This window comes from Saimiri boliviensis, chromosome 6 (assembly GCF_048565385.1).
Source record: "Saimiri boliviensis isolate mSaiBol1 chromosome 6, mSaiBol1.pri, whole genome shotgun sequence".
Classification (NCBI taxonomy): domain Eukaryota; kingdom Metazoa; phylum Chordata; class Mammalia; order Primates; family Cebidae; genus Saimiri; species Saimiri boliviensis.
Window position 1 is genome coordinate 64,919,762 of NC_133454.1, and position 7,077 is coordinate 64,926,838.

At 41.2% G+C, this 7,077-nt stretch overlaps 1 pseudogene; it reads left to right on the forward strand.

The window, feature by feature from the left end:
* Positions 1–433: 433 nt before the first annotated feature.
* Positions 434–1,295, forward strand: LOC120364657 (PRELI domain-containing protein 1, mitochondrial pseudogene; annotated as a pseudogene).
* The last annotated feature ends 5,782 nt before the right edge of the window (positions 1,296–7,077 follow it).

Genomic DNA, 7,077 nt, shown 5'->3' on the forward strand with positions numbered 1-7,077 from the left:
GACTACCAAGATGAAGACAAAGTCCCTGACCTCAAGAAACTTATAGCACCTGAAATGTTCTTTCCTACCCCATTTTCTGGATGAGCAAACTGGCCATCTTTGAAGGCTCAGCCTAAGTGTTTCAGCAGCCTTAAAGGCCTTTCTGGCCTTGTCAAGACAGAATTGTACCCTGTGCCTGTCTCTATAACATCTAGAATAATGCTGCAGAAAGCCACTATGAGATAAAGAGCGTGTTCCAGAATTTAAATCAATGCACTGCTTCTTTTATAAAGAAAGAACTTAGTCCAAAAAATAATGTCAGCTAGTCTAAAAATGTGCTTAATGGTGCTTGCTTGTAACAAATACTTTCAGACCAACAGTTGGCCTCTGGACAGCTGAAGGAGAGAATAAAGAGAATGGGAAGATGTAGAATTTTCAATATATCGCGCCGGAAGTGGCTCCCAGCCGGGCAACTCATGGCGGCGGCGGCGGCGGCAGCGGCAGCTGCTTGGGCGCGGTGCGGTGGTGACTGAGCTACGAGCCTGGCGGCGGGTGTGCGCCGAGCCCCGGCCCGGCCCCCGCGTGCCTCCCAGGCTCCGCACCCCTGATGCTGCGTGGGTGCTGAGCCCGCTCCGGCCGGGACGATGGTGAAGTATTTCCTGGGCCAGAGTGTGCTCCGGAGTCCTGGGACCAAGTGTTCGCCGCCTTCTGGCAGCGGTTCCCGAATCCCTATAGCAAACATGTCTTGACGGAAGACACAGTACACCGGGAGGTGACCCCTGACCAGAAACTGCTGTCCCGGCGACTCCTGACCAAGACCAACAGGATGCCCCGCTGGGCCGAGCGACTGTTTCCTGCCAATGTTGCTCACTCGGGGTACACCCTGGAGGACTCTACTGTCGACCCAAAGAATGAGACCATGACCACCTTCACCTGGAACATCAACCACGCCCGGCTGATGGTGGTGGACGAATGACGTGTTTACTGTGTGAACGCTGACAACAGTGGCTGGACCGAAATCCGCCGTGAAGCCTGGGTCTCCTCCAGCTTATTTGGTGTCTCCAGAGCTGTCCAGGAATTTGGTCTTGCCCGGTTCAAAAGCAACGTGACCAAGACTATGAAGGGTTTTGAATATATCTTGGCAAAGCTGCAAGGTGAGGCCCCTTCCAAAACACTTGTTGAGACAGCCAAGGAAGCCAAGGAGAAGGCAAAGGAGACAGCACTGGCAGCTGCAGGAATGCCAAGGACCTCGCCAGCAAGGCGGCCACCAAGCAGCAGCAGCAGCAGCAGTTTGTGTAGCCAGCACCCCCAGACACCACACCCCAGACAGCTTCAGTTGGCTTAGCCCCGCTGCCCTCCCTCCATTGTACTTTATCATTAAAAATCAACTTCCAGCCCAAAAAAAAAAAAAAAAAAAAAAGAATTTTCAATATATAGTTGCTGAGAATTTAAAAATTTAATAATACAAAAAAGATTTATAGTTAGTATGCCAACAAAGAAAATAAAATGGGGGCATAAAAAAACAATATATACAGGCCAGAAAAGAAAAGAAGAGGGAAACAAAGAACAGGTGGATAAATAGAAAACAGCTAGCAATGTGACAGATTTAAACCCAAACAGATCAATAAATACATGAAGTGTAGGTAGTCTAAACAATCCAATTAAAAGTCAGATATTGTCAGACTGTATGAAAAGGAAAGATTCAACTATATGCCACCCACAATAAACCTTTCGTTTAAATTTTAGATTCAAGTGGTACGTGTCCATGTTTGTTACATGGATATACTGCATGATGCTGAGGTTTGGGCTTGCAATTGAACCCATTACCCAAGTAGTGAACTCAAAGCCTAGTAGATTTTTTTTTTTTTTTTTTTTGAGATGGAGTCTCACTTTGTCGCCAGGAAGGAGTGCAGTGGCGCTATCTCAGCTCACTGCAACCTTGGCCTCCCGGGTTCAAGTAGTTCTTCTGCCTCAGCCTTCTAAGTAGCTGGGACTACAGGCATGCGCCACCACGCCCAGCTAATTTTTGTATTTTTAGTAGATCTGGGGTTTCACCGTGTTGGCCAGGATGGTCTCCATCTCTTGACCTCGTGATCCACCCACCTTGGCCTCCCAAAGTGCTGGGATCACAGGCGTGAGCCACCGCGCCCAGCCCAATAGATTCTTTTTTAATTCTGGCTCCTCTTCCTCCCTCCCCTGTTTTGGACTCCACGCTGTCCATTGTTCCCACCTTTATGTCCATGTGTACCCAGTGGGGAAAACTACTTTAACATAAAGACAAATATACATCAAATTAAATAATAACAAAAAGTATACCATACCAACATTGATCAAAATAAGGCTGAAGTAACTATATAAATATCAGACAAAATAGATTTTCCAAAGCTATATTATATATATATGTAATATATATAATATAATTATCCCTGAGATATATATATATATATGTCAAGGATAATAAGGATTATTTCACAGTGATAAAGGAGTTAATTCATAAAGATGACATAAAATTCAAAATGTTTATTCCCCTAATAACAGAGCTTTAATATACATGAAGAAAAAACTGGTTGAATTGCAAGAGAAATAAACAAATCTATAATTATACTTGAACATTTCAACACTCCTCTTTCAATAATTTAATTGATAGGACAAGTAGATAGTAAGAATACATTCAATTTGAACAATGCTATCAACTAATTTGATCTAAATCACATTTACAAGATACAGCTTCCAACAACAGCAAAACACACATTCTCTTCAAAAACATTTATAGGGTTATGCCATATTATTAGCCATCAATACATGTAAAGGATTCGAGTCATAAAAAATATATATTATGACTACAATGGAATTAATTAAAAATCAATAACAGAAAGTTCTGTGGAAAAATCCCTTAAATATTTGGGATTTGACTAATGGATTTCTAATAGCCCATGGGTTAAAATAAGTCAAATAAGAAGGTAGAAAGTATTTTGAATAAAACAAAAATGCAGAAACAACGTATCTAAAGAATAAGATGCAGCCAGAACACTACTTAGAGGCAGAGGTATTAGAAAAGAGAAAGGTTGCAGGTTGCTGATCAATGATCTCAGTTACTACCTTAAGAAAAAAAATAAATAAGAGCAAAGGAAACTCAAAGTAACCAAAAGAAAGAAAAAATATATATCAGAGCAGAAATTCTTGAAGTAAAAACAGAAAACAATGGAGAAAATCAGTGAAATTGAAAGTTGGCATTATGGGAAGTTCAATAAGATTGACAAACCTCTAGCTAGACTGGTTAGGGGAAAAAGTCATCACAAATTACCAATATCAGGAATAAGAGAGGTACCTTCACCACAGATTCTTTAGATTTCAAAAATACAATAAGGGAGTGTTAAGAATAACTTTTTGCCAATCAATTTGCAATTTTAATGAATTAGGCAAATTCCTTTAAATAAAGAAATTGCTAAAACTCAAGAAGAAATGAAAAACAAATATCCGTATATACATAAAAAATTAATTTTTTTTTTTTTGTAGAGAGGGTCTTGCTATGTTGCCGAAGCTGGCCTCAAACTCCTGGCCTCAAGTGATCCTCCTACCTTGGCCTCCCAAGGCATTGGGCTTACAGATGAGCCACCACATCATGCTGAGAAATGAAATTTTTAACAAAAAACTATCTCAAAGAAAACTGCAAATTCAGTGGAGGAAAGACTACATCACAATTCCTTTGAAGATAACTCTGATACCAAAACCAAAGGTATTTCAAGGATAGAAAGCTAAAAGGCAATATCCTCCATAACCAGAGATGCAAAAGTTCTTAATGAGAATTTAAAAAATAAAATCTAACAATATGTAAAATAGATAATGATTATGTTGAGTTTAACCCAGGAATGCAAAATTAGGTTAACATTCAAATATTAGTCAATTTAGTGTATTGATAAGTATTTTTTAAATAACCATATAATTAACATATACAGACAAAAAGTTTTATGAAATCTGAGATGTATTCCTGATAGGTATGAGTCTATCTTGCGTGTTGATGAAATATGTAACAAATGAGGAGTGAGTAATAGGAGATAAAATCAGAGAGACGGCAGGGGGCCATATCATATAGAATCTTCTAAAGACTCTGCCTTTTTCTTTCTCTCAGTGACATGAGTGACATTGGAGGGATATGAGGATAGGAATGACATTGACTTGATTTAGATGTTAACCAGATTGCACTTTTGATGTATTGAGAATAGACTTGAGAGGTCAAGGACAGGAGCAGATGCTCCATTTAGGAGTCATTTGCAATGATGCATGCCATTTGACAGATGGTAGTGGTTTGGACAAGGGCAGTCATGCTGGAAATGACAAGAAGTGGTAGGATTTTGGATTGTATTTTGAAGAATTGAGTTGAATGTGACGCATATAAGAAAAACAAGTCAAATATTTTTCCAATGTTTTTGTCCCAAGCAAATAAAATGATATTACCATTAACTCTGATGATGAAGATACAAGAGGAGCAGGTTCAGGGGAGGAGAGGTACTGGAGACTGATATTGAACATGTTAAATTTGAGATGTCTATTAGACACTTACATATAAATATTTTGGTCTTTGTCTCTGGTTCCTGGCATGGAGCTCCTAAAACCTTTGAAGTCCCTGGAAAATAGAGGTGCTAGGAGAATCTTTAGTTCTAATATTTGGTCTTGGACTATGGTTCCTGACACAGAGCTCCTAATCCCTGGGAATTTCCTGTATGATAGGAAAATCTTCTTTCCTAATGAGATGACTTTGGTAATGCTGGGTAGGGGCTGGTCACCAGAAAAAAACAAGCTGTGATTAAAAACTTGGAACTTTAACCAACTTCTAATGAAACTATCATTAGAAGCTTGGGACTTTCAGCCCCCCTCCCCATTCTCTTAAAAAGGGAAAAGGGTTAGAGATTGAGTTAATAATTGATCATGCTATATGAGAAAACCTCCATTTTGTGGGGGATAAAAATTCCCAAAGTACAAGGTTCAGAGAGCTTCCAGGTTGTTGAACACATACACATCCTGGGAAGGTTGCATGCCAAAACTCCATGGGGACAGAATTGTGGAGGATCAGTCAGAGTGGTGGGGAAAACTGTAGGGAAAGAACGCAAACCTTCTCAAAGGTCGGAAGGTTTTGCAGAGCCTCAGGGGAGGATAGCTGAAGGCAGCTGTTCTATAATCCTGAGGCAGAGGGCAAGGAGTAGGTAGAAGGGAGTGTAGGGGAATTTATCTTAAACAGGCTTGTTTACTTATATTGACCAGGAACTGACCTTTGATCATCCACACGTGTGACATTCCCTAAAAGTGGAAGGATAAATGTTAATTACCTAGAGGTTTACTCTATCAGGCGTCCCCAAACTACGGCCCGCGGGCCGCATGCGGCCCCCTGAGGCCATCTATCCGGCCCCCCGCCGCACTTCAGGAAGGGGCACCTCTTTCATTGGTGGTCAGCGAGAGGAGCACAGTATGTGGCAGCCCTCCAACGGTCTGAGGGACACTGGACTGGCCCCCTGTGTAAAACGTTTGGGGACGCCAGCCTAGGTTTTCAGCATTGTGCCTGAACTGAAAAAAAAGCAAGTAGCTCCAGCTTCTCGAGGCTGCTCTTTGGCCGCTAGAGCCAGTTACCTAGCTGCTCTTATACTGCGTACCTGCATCTGAGTACTCATTTCATCTGTCAGCCAGGGTCTGCAGGACAGACCCAGCACGGAATCTCCTGAGCTCATGACTCTTCCTTATCTCCCCCATGTACCTCTTCATGGAGCTGTTTATCTGTATTTTTAGCATATTCTTTATTTAAAAAAATAAAGCAGTAAATGTAATTGTTTCCTTGAGTTCCATGAGCCATCTAGCAAATTATCGAACCTGAGGAGGGGATCCCGAGAAACACAATTTTATAGCTGGTTGGTCAGAAATATAGGCGACAACCTGGGACTTGTGACTGGTGTCTAAAGTAGAGGGACAGTCTTGTGGGACTGTGCCCTAACCTGTAAGATCAGCACCAACGCTGGTTAATGTCAGAATTTAATTGAATTATAGGGCCCACATTTGATACTACTGGCAAATTGCCTGGGAAAACACCCACACATTTTGGTCACGGCACAGTGTTCTATGTTGTGTTAACTGTGAGAGTAGAAAAAAAACTTTCTTTTCCTATATATTACAGATGTCTATTAGACACTCATGCGGAAATATCAAGTAGGCAGTTAGAAATACAAGTCATTATCATGTGCGTGATGCTAGCATGACAATAGGGAATGAGATCCCATGGGAGTTAATGTGGAGAGAGGAGAGGTCTGAGGATGGAGTCTGTGGGCACCCAGCACTTAGAAGTTATGGAGGAAGCTAACAACCTACTGACAGGATCAAATTAGCACATAATAATATTAACCTTGAACATAAACAGGCTATGTGCCCCACTTAAAAGGCACAGAATGGCAAGCTGGATAAAGAAGCAAGACATAACTGTATGTTTTTTTTAAGAGATGCTTTAAGAGACCCATCTCACACTTAATGACACCAATAGGATCAAAGTAAAGGGACAGAGAAAAATCTACAAAGCAAACGGAAAACAAAAAAGAGCAGGAGTTGCTATTCTAACTTCAGATAGAACAGACTTTAAATCAGCAATGATCAAAAAAGACAAAAAAGGGCATTACATAATGATAAAGGGTTCCATTCAAAAAGAAGACTTTACCCTAAATATATATGTACCCCATGCCAGAGCACCATGATTCATAAAACAAGTTCTTAGAGACCTACAAAGAGACTTAGATAACCACACAATAATAGTGGGAGACTTTAATACCCCACTGTCAGTACTAGGCAGATCATCCAGGCAGAACACTGACAAAAATATTCAAGACCAGGCCAGCCACGGAGGCTCATGCCTGTAATCCTAGTACTTTGGGAGACCGAGGTGGGCAGATTCCTTGAGCTCAGGGGTTCAAGACCAGCCTGGACAACATGAAGAAACCATGTCTTTATAAAAATAGAAAAATCAGCTGGGTGGGATGGCTCACACCTGTAGTGTCAGCTATTTGAGAGCTGAGATGGAAGGATCACTTGAACTGGGGAGGTTGAGGCTGCAGTGAGCTGAGATCA